This window comes from Zea mays, chromosome 6, assembly GCF_902167145.1.
Source record: "Zea mays cultivar B73 chromosome 6, Zm-B73-REFERENCE-NAM-5.0, whole genome shotgun sequence".
Classification (NCBI taxonomy): Eukaryota; Viridiplantae; Streptophyta; class Magnoliopsida; order Poales; family Poaceae; genus Zea; species Zea mays.
The window spans coordinates 169,360,298-169,376,238 of record NC_050101.1 but is presented as its reverse complement, the minus strand read 5'-3'; positions in this window follow the sequence as shown (position 1 = coordinate 169,376,238).

Here is a 15,941-nt window from a genome sequence, read left to right as displayed (position 1 = left end):
TGGTGACATAGCAGTACATGTCGAAGGGTGTGATGAAAGAAGTCGCGAGCTGGTCGGACTCTTTCATCTTGATTTGATGATACCCTGAGTATGCATCGAGGAAAGACAGGGCTTGGCACCCAACAGTGGAATCCACGATTTGATCGATGCGAGGCAGAGGGTAGGGAACCTTCGGACATGCTTTGTTGAGACCAGCGTAGTCTACACACATCCGCCATTCCCCCCCCCCTTTCTTTCTCACAAGCACAGGGTTGGCAAGCCATTCGGGATGGAATACCTCTTTGATGAACCCTGCCGCCATTAGCTTGTGGATCTCCTCGCCTATCGCTCTGCGCTTCTCCTCGTCGAATCGGCGCAGAGGCTGTTTGACGGGTCGGGCTCCGACCCGAATATCCAGCGAGTGCTCGACGACATCCCTCGGTATGTCGGGCATGTCCGAGGGACTCCACGCGAAGACGTCGGCGTTCGCGCAGAGGAAGTCGACGAGCACTGCTTCCTATTTGGGATCGAGCCCGGAGCCGATCCGGATTTGCTTGGAGGCGTCGCTGCTGGGGTCGAGGGGGGCGGCCTTAACCGTCTCCACTGGCTCGAAGTTGCCGGCATGACGTTTCACGTCTGGCGCCTCCTTAGAGAGGCTTTCCAAGTCGGAGATGAGGGCCTCGGACTCGGCGAGGGCCTCGGCGTACTCCACGCACTCCACGTCGCATTCGAACGCGTGCTTGTACGTGGGGCCGACGGCGATGACCCCGTTGGGGCCCGGCATCTTGAGCTTCAGGTAGGTGTAGTTGGGGACGGCCATGAACTTCGCGTAGCATGGCCTTCCCAGTACCGCGTGGTAGGTTCCTTGGAACCCGACCACCTCGAACGTCAGAGTCTCCCTTCGGAAGTTGGAGGGCGTTCCGAAGCAGACGGGAAGGTCGAGTCGTCCGAGGGGCTGGACGCGCTTCCCAGGAATGATCCCGTGGAAGGGCGCAGCGCCTGCTCGGACGGAGGACAGATCGACGCGCAGGGGCCCGAGGGTCTCGGCGTAGATGATGTTGAGGCTGCTGCCTCCGTCCATAAGGACCTTGGTGAGCCTGACGTCGCCGATGACGGGGTCGACGACGAGCGGGTATTTCCCCGGGCTCGGCACGTGGTCGGGGTGGTCAGCTTGGTCGAAGGTGATGGGCTTGTCGGACCAGTCTAGGTAGACTGGCGCCGCCACCTTCACCGAGCAGACCTCCCGACGCTCTTGCTTGCGGTGCCGAGCCAAGGCATTTGCCGCTTGTCCACCGTAGATCATAAAGCAGTCGCGAACCTCGGGGAACTCTCCTGCTTGGTGATCTTCCTTCTTGTCATCGTCGCGGGCCCTGCCACCCTCCGCGGGTGGCCCGGCCCTGGGGAAGTGGCGCCAAAGCATGACACACTCCTTAAGGGTGTGCTTGACGGGCCCCTGATGATAGGGGCACGACTCCTCGAGCATATTGTCGAAGAGGTTGGCACCTCCGGGGGGTTTCCGAGGGTTCTTGTACTCGGCGGCGGTGACAAGGTCCGCGTCGGCGGCGTCGCGTTTCGCTTGCGACTTCTTCTTGCCTTTCTTCTTGGCGCCGCGCTGAGTTGACGCCTCGGGAGCATCTTCCGACGGGCGGCCCTGGGGCTGCTTGTCCTTTCGGAAGATGGCCTCGACCGCCTCTTGGCCGGAGGCGAACTTGGTGGCGATGTCCATCAGCTCGCTCGCCCTGGTGGGGGCCTTGCGACCCAACTTGCTCACCAGGTCGCGGCAGGTGGTGCCGGCGAGGAACGCGCCAATGACATCCGAGTCGATGATGTTGGGCAGCTCGGTGCGCTGCTTCGAGAATCGCCGGATGTAGTCCCGGAGGGACTCTCCCGGCAGCTGCCGGCAGCTTCGGAGGTCCCAGGAATTTCCGGGGCGCACATACGTGTCCTGGAAATTGCCGGCGAAAGCTTGGACTAGGTCGTCCCAGTTGGAGATCTGCCCCGGGGGCAGGTGCTCCAACCAGGCGCGAGCGGAGTCGGAGAGGAACAGGGGGAGGTTGCAGATGATGAGGTTGTCATCGTCCGTTCCACCCAGTTGGCAGGCCAGACGGTAGTCCGCGAGCCACAGTTCCGGTCTCGTCTCCCACGAGTACTTTGTGATAGTAGTCGGGGGTCGGAACCGGGTCGGGAACGGCGCCCGTCGGATGGCCCGGCTGAAGGCCTGCGGACCGGGCGGCTCGGGCGAGGGACTCCGATCCTCCCCGCTGTCGTAGCGTCCCCCACGCCTGGGGTGGTAGCCTCGGCGCACCCTCTCGTCGAGGTGGGCCCGACGGTCGCGGTGATGGTGCTCGTTGCCGAGGCGGCCCGGGGCCGCAGGCGCGGTGTTGCGCATGCGCCCGGTGTAGACCGAGGCTTCCCGCATGAATCGGGAAGTCGCGACATGAGGTTCCGAGGGGTATCCCTGCCTTCGGGAGGCAGAGCTCTCGACCCGTCGGACCGCGGCGCCTTCCAGGAGATTCTTGAGCTCCCCCTGGATTTGCCGGCCCTCGGTGGTTGATGGCTCCGGCATCGCGCGGAGAAGCATCGCTGCGGGAGCCAGGTTCTGGCCGACGCCACTAGATGCGGGTGGCGGCCTGACCCTGGCGTCGTCGGCGACGCGGTGCTAGAAACCCTGGGGCAGATGACGTATTTCTCCGGCCAGGGGTTGGCCCGCCCATGCCTGCCCGACGTCCCGGCGGATCGGCTCAAGCGCCCCTGCTCCCTCGTCGAACCTGGCCTGCGCCCCGCGGATTTGCTCGAGCTGTGGGTCATGGCCCCCCGCCTGAACGGGGACCACAACTAGCTCCCGTGGGATGTCGACGCGGGGCACTGGCCTAGGGAGATCACCGTCCTCCGGCATGCCGAGATGATTGCCTTCGGAGGGACCCCCTAGATCGATGTGGAAACATTCGCAGCTTGGGCCGCAGTCCTCGTCGCCGAGGCTGCGGCTACCGTCGGAACAGTCGGAAAGGCAGTAGTCACATGCGGTCATGAAGTCCCGCATGGCACAGGGGTTGCCAAGTCCAGAGAAATCCCAACAGATGCTGGGCCCGTCGTCTTCCTCGGACCCAGAGGGCCCGTAGGTCGAGACGTCCGTCAGCCGGTCCCAAGGCGACCGCATGCGAAACCCCAGAGGGTTTGGACTCGCCTTTACGAGAGCGTCCGCCAGAGCGAGGTCGCTAGGCGGGTTGAGGCTGAATCCAAATGACGTAGGATGGGAATCGGTCGGTACCTTTTGGTCGACGAGCGACGATGAAGTCACGTCGGGGACTGACTGCACCGTCATCTCAGGTGCGAGGGTGACGTCCAGCAAACTCTCCGCGAGCGCGCTGGCGTCGTCCGCTTGCTCGGGATGGGCGTGTCGCGGGGAGACGGCGCTCGTCTTCGACTCAGGCGCGAAGTCGATACCCGGTGTGCCCCTCGTTGGGGTGCCGACGCTATCGGCTCGCTCAACAGCCAACGAGGCGTTGCCTCCTGCTTGGCCTTGGTCGCCCTGCCTTCCCCTCCGTCGGTGGGGGAAAGGGCAGGATGAGCTCGAAGGTCGTTCTTCCACCACGCGGGGAAGACGTCGTCGATTCCGCCGCCGGCGGGCGGGTCGTCGGCCGCCATTGTCGTCGTCGCGCGGCGGTGGAAGGAGTATCATGTCGTAGCCGCCGTCGAGGGACATGAACTCAAGACTCCCGAAACGGAGCATCGTCCCGGGTTGGAGAGGTTGTTGGAGACTGCCCATCTGGAGCTTGACGGGAAGCTGTTCGTCAATACGCAGCAGGCCCCTACCTGGCGCGCCAACTGTCGGCGTTTCGAGACCGGGGGTCCCTGGGACGACGAGTGAGTGTCGCCGCGTGCCCCAGCCCAGATGGGTCGAGCGCGAGGGCGAGCGCGAAGGGGGGAGAGCGAGGCGGCCGGAGACCAACGTGAGAGAGGTGGGAATCCCGCGGCCTTCGTGTTCGTCCCGCGCCCAGGTCGGGTGCGCTTGCAGTAGGGGGTTACAAGCGTCCACGCGGGAGAGGGAGCGAGCGGCCCCAAGCGAGCGCCTGTCTCGTCCTCGTCCCCGCGCGGCCAACCCTCTCTAAGAGGGCCCTGGTCCTTCCTTTTATAGGCGTAAGGAGAGGATCCAGGTGTACAATGGGGGGTGTAGCAGAGTGCTACGTGTCTAGCGGGGGAGAGCTAGCGCCCTAAGTACATGCCGTCGTGGCAGCCGGAGAGATTTTGGCACCCAGCTGATGTGATGTCGTGGCCGTCGGAGGAGCGATGGAGCCTGGTGGAGGGACAGCTGTCGGAGCGGTTGGGTCCTTGCTGACGTCCTCTTGCTTCCGTAAGGGGGCTGAGAGCCGCCGTCATCACAGAGCATGCGGGGCGCCATCATTGCCTATCTGGCGGAGCTAGCCAGATGGGACGCCGGTCTGGTTCCCTGTGGCCCGAGTCAGCTCGGGGTAGGGTGATGATGGCGCCTCCTGTTGACGTGGCTGGCCTGCGCCCTAGGTTGGGCGATGCGGAGGCTCCTCCGAAGCCGAGGTCGAGTCTGTCTTCCGTGGTCGAGGCCGAGTCCGAGCCCCTAGGTCGGGCAAGGCGGAGGTCGTCGGCTGAGGCCAGGGCGGAGTCCGAGCCCTGGGGTCGGGCGAAGCGGAGTTCGTCGTCTTCTGGGACTTAGCCCGAGTCCGAGCCCTGGGTCGGGCGGAGCGGAGGTCGTCGGCTGAGGCCAGGGCGGAGTCCGAGCCCTGGGGTCGGGCGAAGCGGAGTTTGTCGTCTTCTGGGACTTAGCCCGAGTCCGAGCCCTGGGTCGGGCAGAGCGGAGTTCGCCGTCTTCCGGGACTTAGCCCGAGTCCGAGCCCTGGGTCGGGCGGAGCGGAGTTCGCCGTCTTCCGGGACTTAGCCCGAGTCCGAGCCCTGGGTCGGGCGGAGCGGAGTTTCCTATGGTGCCTCCGGCGGGGCCTCACTGCCTGTCAGCCTCACTCTGTCAAATGGCACCGCAGTCGGAGTGGCGCAGGCGGCGCTGTCCTTCTGTCTGGCCGGTCAGTGGAGCGGCGAAGTGACGGCGGTCACTTCGGCTCTGCCGGGGGGCGCGCGTCAGGATAAAGGTGTCAGGTCACCTTTGCATTAAATGCTCCTGTGACTTGGTCGGTCGGTGCGGCGATTTAGTCAGGGTTGCTTCTTAGTGAAGGCAGGGCCTCTGAAGCGTCCCGATCCTCTGGGACTCAAATGTGATACAATTACTAGTCCCAGGAGGCTAGTAAACACATTTATACATCAGATGATTCCAGATCTGCTTAAACGAGACAAACCTATAAAGGTGGCGAACAACTTTAAGAGTTGGTCCACAACTCAAGACATATCATCAGAGTGGGGCTGAAGCAGCCCGATATACGCAGTGAAGCAAATCAGCGGTCCAACAGCCACAGGCAAGGTTGGGAACAGTCGTAACTCTTACCTGATCTCCTTTTTCTGAAAAAACAACAAATAAGCAAGGGTGAGTACAAACGTACTCAGCAGCCCACCTTCACCCGCGGAATGGGGAAATCAGATATAATGCATGGAATATGTGGAGCTCAGGATATTTTGCAGAAACATCAATATTTTATGCAGAGTTGTTTGGAAAAACATTTTGTATTTTTGCAAAGCGCATCCTCTCCAAAAGGAGCAGGAAGTTTTTCAGCATTATAACAAAATCCCCTGGACTAAACCATCCAGGTATCTCAGCAGTTTCCCACTGGTTTTCCTTTTCAAAAACAGCTACTGGACTTCCCGTCCACCATAGCTCACGGCTCAACCGCCGAACCTTTTAAAAAACCACTTTTCTCAAAAGCATCTCTTTTTTTGGAAACTCACAAGGTGATAAGGGTGAAAACCCTTCATCACACACATTTTGAAAAGCATTTTCTTTTGAAAACTCACACCTGTTCTCAAATCATTTAGAACATATATATCAGGGATTGATTGCGGCAAGCGGCTGGGTGGCCATAATAACTTGTCTCAAAATCATATCATGCATAACATAACAGGCTGAGGGTTGTGGTTGAAAAATCATAGGTAATTTATGCATCAAAGGGATCCAGTGAGCTTGTCGTGCTTATTCGGCGAAGGGGGAAGGGGAGCTCGTGGAACTGGCTTCTGGCTCCACCGCCTAGCGTAGACTTGCAGATCTGGCCTCCACGAGACGGCACGAACGCTCCGATAACTATGCAACATGAACAAGCAAACATACAAACCAGCAAGTATACCAACAAATATTTAGTATAGTGGTCAGAAAAGCGATATATGGATGGGTAGAGTCTTGAGTAGAATCTATGTCATGTGGTGTTGTGATATTACTGGTGGTGGAGCGGAGGTGCTTACCAGGAGGGTGGACTGGAGGCGAAGCGACACTATGCGTGTAGCCGGCAGAGCGGAGTAACTGAGTGGGGGGGGGGAGGGGGTGTTTGCCTTGGTTGAGGGTGTTGAGTGTGTGTGGAGAGGGAGAGGGTAGTTGGGTGTATTTATAGCTGGGTGTATGTGGTGTAGCACAGTGAAGTTCACTGTTGGTGAGAATAGTGATGAATGAATCGTCTGACTTAGTATGAACAAGAGAGTTATATGCAGAATATGGGACAAGAGTATTTTGGGAGTCTTCTGGAATATGAACCATGCTTAAGAGATGACATGGTTGGATAGGGAATAGTTTGATAAGAATTTAGAAACAAGAATTATTGGAATCTGAGTTTGGAAGCCTGGTTCGAAGGAATCTCAAAGTCAAGCGTGCTCAACTTGGGGAAACCTGGGATGGGTGACCAGATGGGAAGTTCCCACTGGAAGGAAAACCACAGTCACCGAAGTTCGTATGACTGGAATATGGGTCTGGCTGGTCTTAGGTGGACTGGACAGCATGATGGATGAGTAGTTGAAATTTGGGATGACTAGATGACCGATGAATAGTAACGATGATTAGCAACGATGAACAGTGGCGATGGAAAAGAAATTATAGATATCATCGATGAATAGTAACGATGATGAATAGTAATGATAAATAGTAACGATGATGAATAGTAACAATGAATAGTAATGGTGAATAGTGATAGTGAATAGTAACGATGAATAGTAATGGTGAATAGTAATGGTGAATAGTGAACGAACGATGAACGATGAATAGGAACTATGAACGAACGGACGAACGATCGAATGATCGGACGAACGAACGATCGGAATTTTGGCAGCATAACGGCAGGAAAAGATTATTTGGACGAACGAACGAACGATCGAATGATCGTACGAACGAACGATCGGAATTTCGGCAGCATAACGACAGGACAAAGATTATCTGGAAGAACGATGAATAGGGACTATGAACGAACGATGAACGATGAATAGGGACTATGAACGAACGATGAACGATCGAATGATCGAACGAACAAACGATCGGAATTTCGGCAGCATAACGGTAGGAAAAAGATTATTTGGACGAACGAACGGACGAACGAACCATGAACGATCGGACGAACGATCGAACGATCGGACGAACGAACGAACAAACTAAGAACAGGGGACGAACGATCGAAGAACGATCGAACGATCCTTGTGCTAGTGTGTGCTTGTGTGGAACATGGAGTGGGTGTGTGTGTGGGGGGGAGAGAGTTGCCATGAAATGGCTTGGGGTGGGATGAGAGGAGGCCCTTGCCCCTCTATTTATAGCCATGGTGGGGGGATTAGGGGGAGGGATGAGAGGATTAGTGGGAGGATGAGAGGATTAGTGGGAGATTAGCATGTATTTGTCTTGTATAAGTGAGATTAGCTTGTAGAGCTCACCGTATGACACCGGAGGCATACGTATACGTATGAGCATGAAGAAAGTTATGAAGAAAATATTTATAGGGACTTGAAAAATGATTATGAAGGTATTTCTTAGGAAGAAAATACTTGGAGATATGTTGGTGGAATATCTGGGCAATATTTCTGGAAAGAAATTGAAGGGGATTACTCGGGAAATATCTGGGTAGTATTTATGTAAACAATTTGAGGGGGATCACTCGGGAAATATTTGTAGGATATTTTGAGGAGGATTTTAGAGAGAATATAGACCACTATACTTTATTTGTTGATATCAACTCACAAACAAACATTTTGAAATGAAATTTGAAATTCATTTTGAATTTAGGGCGAGTTTGATAAAATTTCAGAATTTGAATTTTTGGGATGCTACAAATCTACCCCACTTAAAAGGAATCTCGTCCTCGAGATTCGGCTTAGAAGGGTTATGGGTATAGCTTTACTTCAGCTACATATCTTCACTTTGCAACTCTTCGAGGAGATGGAACTTCAACAAAATCTGGCCCTTGCGGAGCATCCGGCTGCTGATTGCAAACGCTGATTCTAGCTACTCAAAGATCATCTTCAGGCTTCTAGCTTTTGCTTGGCAGCTAGCTTATTGAAGAAGCATCGATGCCAACACGCAAACCTTTCTCTTGCGAACTCCCACATGGATTCCTTCCATGATTGGTCTTCTGGTGCTTCATCAACAAAACTTGGGTGATCACTTCTCATCCAGAAACTTATATGCTTTGATGATCTGGTCCTTCACAAGCTTGCTACAGGCCTTCTTCTTTTTCTCCATAGCAGGAACCTTACTGGAATACTACCCCACTTAAAAGAATGAGGGTAGAACTCTTGAATCTTGGGGATTTGAACTCCTTGAAGTACCACATAACAAGGGTGTTACGGGTCCTTCTGCTGCTGAACAGGCTGCGAAGAGATGACTGACACTGGATTGATTTTGGGATAACCTTCTTCTTATCTTCTCTTCACTATCTTCTTTTCTCTTCTCACTTTTCACTTTTCACTGCCTCTTTCTTTCTTTTTGCTCTTCCCACTGGAGGATTCTATCGATGAGTATTACCATCATACAGAGGAGGAAACCAAAGACTATGAACCATGTGCAACAGTCTTCAACCCAAGAATCACCAAGCATTGTGATCTTAGGGGCGAGGGAGTGGAAAATGGAGTTGCTTGCGATTTGGCAGAGGGGATTTATCTGGAGTGTGCTTTGAGCGAGTTGGGAGTTGAGGGAGCTGGCGGGGGGGATTTATAGGCGAGCGTTGGCGTTCGGTTGCAGAGTAGTGGTGATGGAGTAGGTGCTACGTGGCAACAGGTGCGACGGAGGGGAAGGGGGGCCTGGTGCTGGCGATGATGGCGGCGGTGGGTGTGCTGCAAAGGGGGGTGGGCGGCGGTAGTGCGCTGCAAAGGGGGCATGGGCGGCGGTGCTAGTGCGCATGGAAGCGGGCACGTGTGCGGGGGGCGCGGGTGAGTGGTGGGGTCAATGACCCTGATGTTTGTGGTCTCTGGTTCCAAGAATCTTTGCCTCTCTGTATGGTAATACCTCCTTCTATCCTCTTTTCCTGTTTACTTTGACTTAGGGGCAGTGCTTTGATTCTCACGGTCGGTCCTTTTGACTGAGCGGCTGGACTGGTTTCTTCTGTAGCTTGTTCCAGGCTTCAAGGGTAAGCTTCCCGGTATCTTCTTGGGTAAGGCACTTTTCTCTTGAGATGGGTTAAGATGAGAATGGAAGCATAAGGTGAGGATTAGATCTAATTTGTGATCTATGTTTTTAGAGAAAACATTTCTTAAAAAAAAAGAAAACACACAAGCTCAGCAATGATAAGCACAAACAAATCGAATGTTTTGAATAAGGGAAGGATAGAGTTTTTCCAAATCACAGACTACTCAGATTCGGGGGCTAAGCATAACTACTATTGCTTGGCTCCTGAATTGAGAACTATGCTAAATGCAACTTATGAGCACTAACGTTAAAGCATCACATATGCACTCAAAAGGGAGGAAAACATCAAGCGAAATTCATTTTGAAATGCCCTAGGGGGCCACACAATTAGAGTTTTGCAAAACACGAGTCTACACGATTACCTTTCATACATGTAGGGCTCTAGCCAAAGTGAAGAAAAACTTCACTACCCAATGCATGCAGAGGTCTGGGCATAACTAACTTCAGACCAGGCAGCTTCTCTTCTGGCAAGGCTGGCGCACAACTTCAATCTGAGACATCTCCTGGATGGGTCAAGAGGGAGCAAATGCTGATGACTTCTCCTGGCAGCGACTGAGGTGGCAAAACGGGGTCGAACTCTTCTTCAAGCGGGACTGGCTCTTGTAGCTCCTCAGAGGGCGGTGGTGCTGGCGGGGTGCTTGCAACTTCTTCCTTGACTTCAAGGGATGGTGCTGGAATCTTCTTCATGGTGAGGGGATCAAACAACTCCGGCGGGGGATCTTGGGAGGATTCAGGGTGCTCTTGCTTATCCATAGCCTCAGGGGAGACTGGAATTCCTTCCAAGACTATGGCTCCTTTCGGGAGTTCCCAAGCCTTCTTCTCTCCTCTGATAGAGACCGGGTGACCTTCAAGAATCTGGGGGTCTTCAGCTTTGATGGGTTGAACAGGGTTGGATGGAGCGGGCTCTTGGATCCGCAGGGCTCTACGTTGGTTATGGGTTACCAAGTAGGCCTCCATCAACTTCTGGACGTGCTCATCCTTGGCTTGCTTCAAGGCTTCAACAGCAATGACTTCACGACTTTCCAAGGCAGCTACACGGGCTCGAGCTGTGGTGAGATCCACATGCAGCTGACGGTTGCGCTTCTCTGAATCTTCTGCTCGGGCAATCATCTGACGGTGGTGCCGAGCCAAGAAATCATACTGTGCATCAAGGGTGAGCAGGTATGCAGTGAGGTACACGACTGTGGGGTCGTCCTCAAGCAGTTGCTACTCTTCCAATGCACACATCCTGGCCATCCAAGCGGGACGGTCTCTCTGAAAGGGCGGAAAGAATCTGAGCGGGGTGTCGGCCACTTCTTCTTCATAGATCTACCACAGGGCCCTCAATGCCTTGCGAGCGACGACTTGGCAGGTGTCTTTGAATCTGTGCCCAGCAGTAGTGACACTCCATTCCACATGGTGCAGACTGGATCGAATGTATACAGTCACGACGCACTTCTCTGTGTCATGCTCGACGAATTCACGACCATCATACTCTGGCTGGCTCCTGATTCCGAGGCGGACTGTGCATGCTCTCAGCAACTTGGGGAAACCATCTTCATTCTGGCAGAAGCTGGTTTGGCACTGAACCTCCATCTGACTTCTGAGAGAAGGAAAGGGGGAAAACATTTTTGAAATGAAGGGATGAGAGCAAGAATTTTTTTAAGAAAATAGTTTGGACTCAAAAACTTTTGATCAGGCTAAGGGTTACGTCCTGCGGCCAACCTAACAGTTCTGATACCACCTGAAGCGTCCCGATCCTCTGGGACTCAAATGTGATACAATTACTAGTCCCAGGAGGCTAGTAAATACATTTATACATCAGATGATTCCAGATCTGCTTAAACGAGACAAACCTATAAAGGTGGCGAACAACTTTAAGAGTTGGTCCACAACTCAAGACATATCATCAGAGTGGGGCTGAAGCAGCCCGATATACGCAGTGAAGCAAATCAGCGGTCCAACAGCCACATGCAAGGTTGGGAACAGTCGTAACTCTTACCTGATCTTCTTTTTCTGAAAAAACAACAAATAAGCAAGGGTGAGTACAAACGTACTCAGCAGCCCACCTTCACCCGCGGAATGGGGAAATCAGATATAATGCATGGAATATGTGGAGCTCAGGATATTTTGCAGAAACATCAATATTTTATGCAGAGTTGTTTGGAAAAACATTTTGTATTTTTGCAAAGCGCATCCTCTCCAAAAGGAGCAGGAAGTTTTTCAGCATTATAACAAAATCCCCTCGACTAAACCATCCAGGTATCTCAGCAGTTTCCCACTGGTTTTCCTTTTCAAAAACAGCTACTGGACTTCCCGTCCACCATAGCTCACGGCTCAACCGCCGAACCTTTTAAAAAACCACTTTTCTCAAAAGCATCTCTTTTTTTGGAAAACAAAATATTAATTGCCATACCATACCAGACTCGTCCATTCCTGTGGACACAGACTATTCGAATAGGTTTTCAAACTCTGCGCAGAGGTGTACACTTTACCCACTAGTCCGGCTCTGCGATCTCATGATCAGTGAGATCCGAATCCGACTCTCTTTCTTTCCCCGCACGTCCTAACCTTAACGGTTATCCGGAAGGAGTCAGGCCACCACCATGTCCAAACCGGACAAAACTTTCCCCCTCCTTATCCTCCCGGTGCTCCCCAGCCTTCATAACCCTGGGGTTGGACCGTACGAGTTCAGATTGAGTGACTGCCCACACAGTCTCGAGTGGTTGTACTATTAAAGAGTACAGGTAGTGAAGATGACAAACCGGTCCTTATATGAGGGGACAATCCTTCTGCTCATGCCTAAACCAGCTGAGCCATCACCTTAGGCCCTCCCCTAAACCAGGGAGTCCCTGATTATCCCACTCACAAGGTGATAAGGGTGAAAACCCTTCATCACACACATTTTGAAAAGCATTTTCTTTTGAAAACTCACACCTGTTCTCAAATCATTTAGAACATATATATGAGGGATTGATTGCGGCAAGCGGCTGGGTGGCCATAATAACTTGTCTCAAAATCATATCATGCATAACATAACAGGCTGAGGGTTGTGGTTGAAAAATCATAGGTAATTTATGCATCAAAGGGATCCAGTGAGCTTGCCGTGCTTATTCGGCGAAAGGGGAAGGGGAGCTTGCGGAACTGGCTTCTGGCTCCACCGCCTAGCGTAGACTTGCAGATCTGGCCTCCACGAGACGGCACGAACGCTCCGATAACTATGCAACATGAACAAGCAAACATACAAACCAGCAAGTATACCAACAAATATTTAGTATAGTGGTCAGAAAAGCGATATATGGATGGGTAGAGTCTTGAGTAGAATCTGTGTCATGTGGTGTTGTGATATTACTGGTGGTGGAGCGGAGGTGCTTACCAGGAGGGTGGACTGGAGGCGAAGCGACACTATGCGTGTAGCCGGCAGAGCGGAGTAACTGAGTGGGGGGGGGTGTTTGCCTTGGTTGAGGGTGTTGAGTGTGTGTGGAGAGGGAGAGGGTAGTTGGGTGTATTTATAGCTGGGTGTATGTGGTGTAGCACAGTGAAGTTCACTGTTGGTGAGAATAGTGATGAATGAATCGTCTGACTTAGTATGAACAAGAGAGTTATAGGCAGAATATGGGACAAGAGTATTTTGGGAGTCTTATGGAATATGAACCATGCTTAAGAGATGACATGGTTGGATAGGGAATAGTTTGATAAGAATTTAGAAACAAGAATTATTGGAATCTGAGTTTGGAAGCCTGGTTCGAAGGAATCTCAAAGTCAAGCGTGCTCAACTTGGGGAAACCTGGGATGGGTGACCAGATGGGAAGTTCCCACTGGAAGGAAAACCACAGTCACCGAAGTTCGTATGACTGGAATATGGGTCTGGCTGGTCTTAGGTGGACTGGACAGCATGATGGATGAGTAGTTGAAATTTGGGATGACTAGATGACCGATGAATAGTAACGATGATTAGTAACGATGAATAGTGGCGATGGAAAAGAAATTATAGATATCATCGATGAATAGTAACGATGATAAATAGTAATAATAAATAGTAACGATGATGAATAGTGTATGTGAATAGTAACGATGAATAGCAATGGTAAATAGTAATGGTGAATAGTGATAGTGAATAGTAACGATGAATAGTAATGGTGAATAGTAATGGTGAATAGTGAACGAACGATGAACGATGAATAGGAACTATGAACGAACGGACGAACGATCGAATGATCGGACGAACGAACGATCGGAATTTTGGCAGCATAACGGCAGGAAAAGATTATTTGGACGAACGAACGGACGAACGATCGAATGATCGTACGAACGAACGATCGGAATTTCGGCAGCATAACGACAGGACAAAGATTATCTGGAAGAACGATGAATAGGGACTATGAACGAACGATGAACGATGAATAGGGACTATGAACGAACGATGAACGATCGAATAATCGAACGAACGAACGATCGGAATTTCGGCAGCATAACGGTAGGAAAAAGATTATTTGGACGAACGAACGGACGAACGGACGAACGAACCATGAACGATCGGACGAACGATCGAACGATCGGACGAACGAACGAACAAACTAAGAACAGGGGACGAACGATCGAAGAACGATCAAACGATCCTTGTGCTAGTGTGTGCTTGTGTGGAACATGGAGTGGGTGTGTGTGGGGGGGGGGAGAGTTGCCATGAAATGGCTTGGGGTGGGATGAGAGGAGGCCCTTGCCCCTCTATTTATAGCCATGGTGGGGGGATTAGGGGGAGGGATGAGAGGATTAGTGGGAGGATGAGAGGATTAGTGGGAGATTAGCATGTATTTGTCTTGTATAAGTGAGATTAGCTTGTAGAGCTCACCGTATGACACTGGAGGCATACGTATACGTATGAGCATGAAGAAAGTTATGAAGAAAATATTTATAGGGACTTGAAAAATGATTATGAAGGTATTTCTTAGGAAGAAAATACTTGGAGATATGTTGGTGGAATATCTGGGCAATATTTCTAGAAAGAAATTGAAGGGGATTACTCGGGAAATATCTGGGTAGTATTTATGTAAACAATTTGAGGGGGATCACTGGGGAAATATTTGTAGGATATTTTGAGGAGGATTTTAGAGAGAATATAGACCACTATACTTTATTTGTTGATATCAACTCACAAACAAACATTTTGAAATGAAATTTGAAATTCATTTTGAATTTAGGGCGAGTTTGATAAAATTTCAGAATTTGAATTTTTGGGATGCTACAGCCTCGGGCGAGCCGGAAATATGTTCGCCGTTAGAGGGGGCCTCGGGTGAGACGGAAATCCTCCGGGGTCGGCTGCCCTTGTCCGAGGCTAGGCTCGGGCGAGGCGTGATCGAGTCGCTCGAATGGACTGATCCCTGACTTAGTCGCACCCATCAGGCCTTTGCAGCTTTATGCTGATGGGGGTTACCAGCTGAGAATTAGGAGTCTTGAGGGTACCCCTAATTATGGTCCCCGACAAATTGAAAAAAGATACAACGAACAGAGGGGCAAGTTTCCTTGTAGAGTTAACAGAGCCCTTAGCAGCAGATGGGACAAGATTAGAGCAGATGTTAGTAAGTTCTCTGGCTACTACGCAAGAGTTCTAAGAGAGAAACAAAGTGGCTTAACTGATGACGACAAGGTAACCCATTTTTACAGACTTTTAATCATGTCCATATGAAAGTATACATGTTGACACATTTTTAAAATGAAACCAAAATTTGTATAGACATCCAAGGCGACAACATTGTTTGCACACGAGGAGAACAAACCTTTCCACTACATGCATTGCTGGCACCAACTGAAGGGAGAACCCAAATGGGAGAGCATTTGTAGTGGACAATCGTTCTGTGGATTGAATGCAAATCCAATTGGCTCTACAGGTACTCCATATGTTGACGCTACTGAAACTGATAGTGCATCTGCTGGTTTGACAGAAAAACGACCGCGTGGTCGTGATTTCAGTAAATCAGAGAGAAACAAACCTGCATCTTCCTCATCTCCAGAGTACCTTAGCCGTTTGCAAGAAATAACTGAAAAACAAATTCAGAGGTCCATAGAAAAGGGTGAAAAGAAAGAGAAGTGCTCAGAAGAAGACAGAGAAATGGAGAAAAAGAGGTTGGAATTGGAAGCACAAAAGGTCATCATACGACAAAGGGAATTGAAACTTCAAGAACTAGATTCTGCTGAAAAAAGATTGCAAAGGCTGGAGGCAACAAATGAAGAAGATGTTGATCCCAAAGTCTGGGTTATGATGAAAGAACAAAAAAAAAGTTGCAACAATTCGCATTTAGTTTTGAGTAAACGATATATTTGGTGACTCAGAACTTGAGCTTGTTCACGAAACCAGTTTGCATTATTTGTTTAAGTCATGGTGAAATTTGTTTGTGAGACCATTATATTTTTGTTCGAACCATAAGTC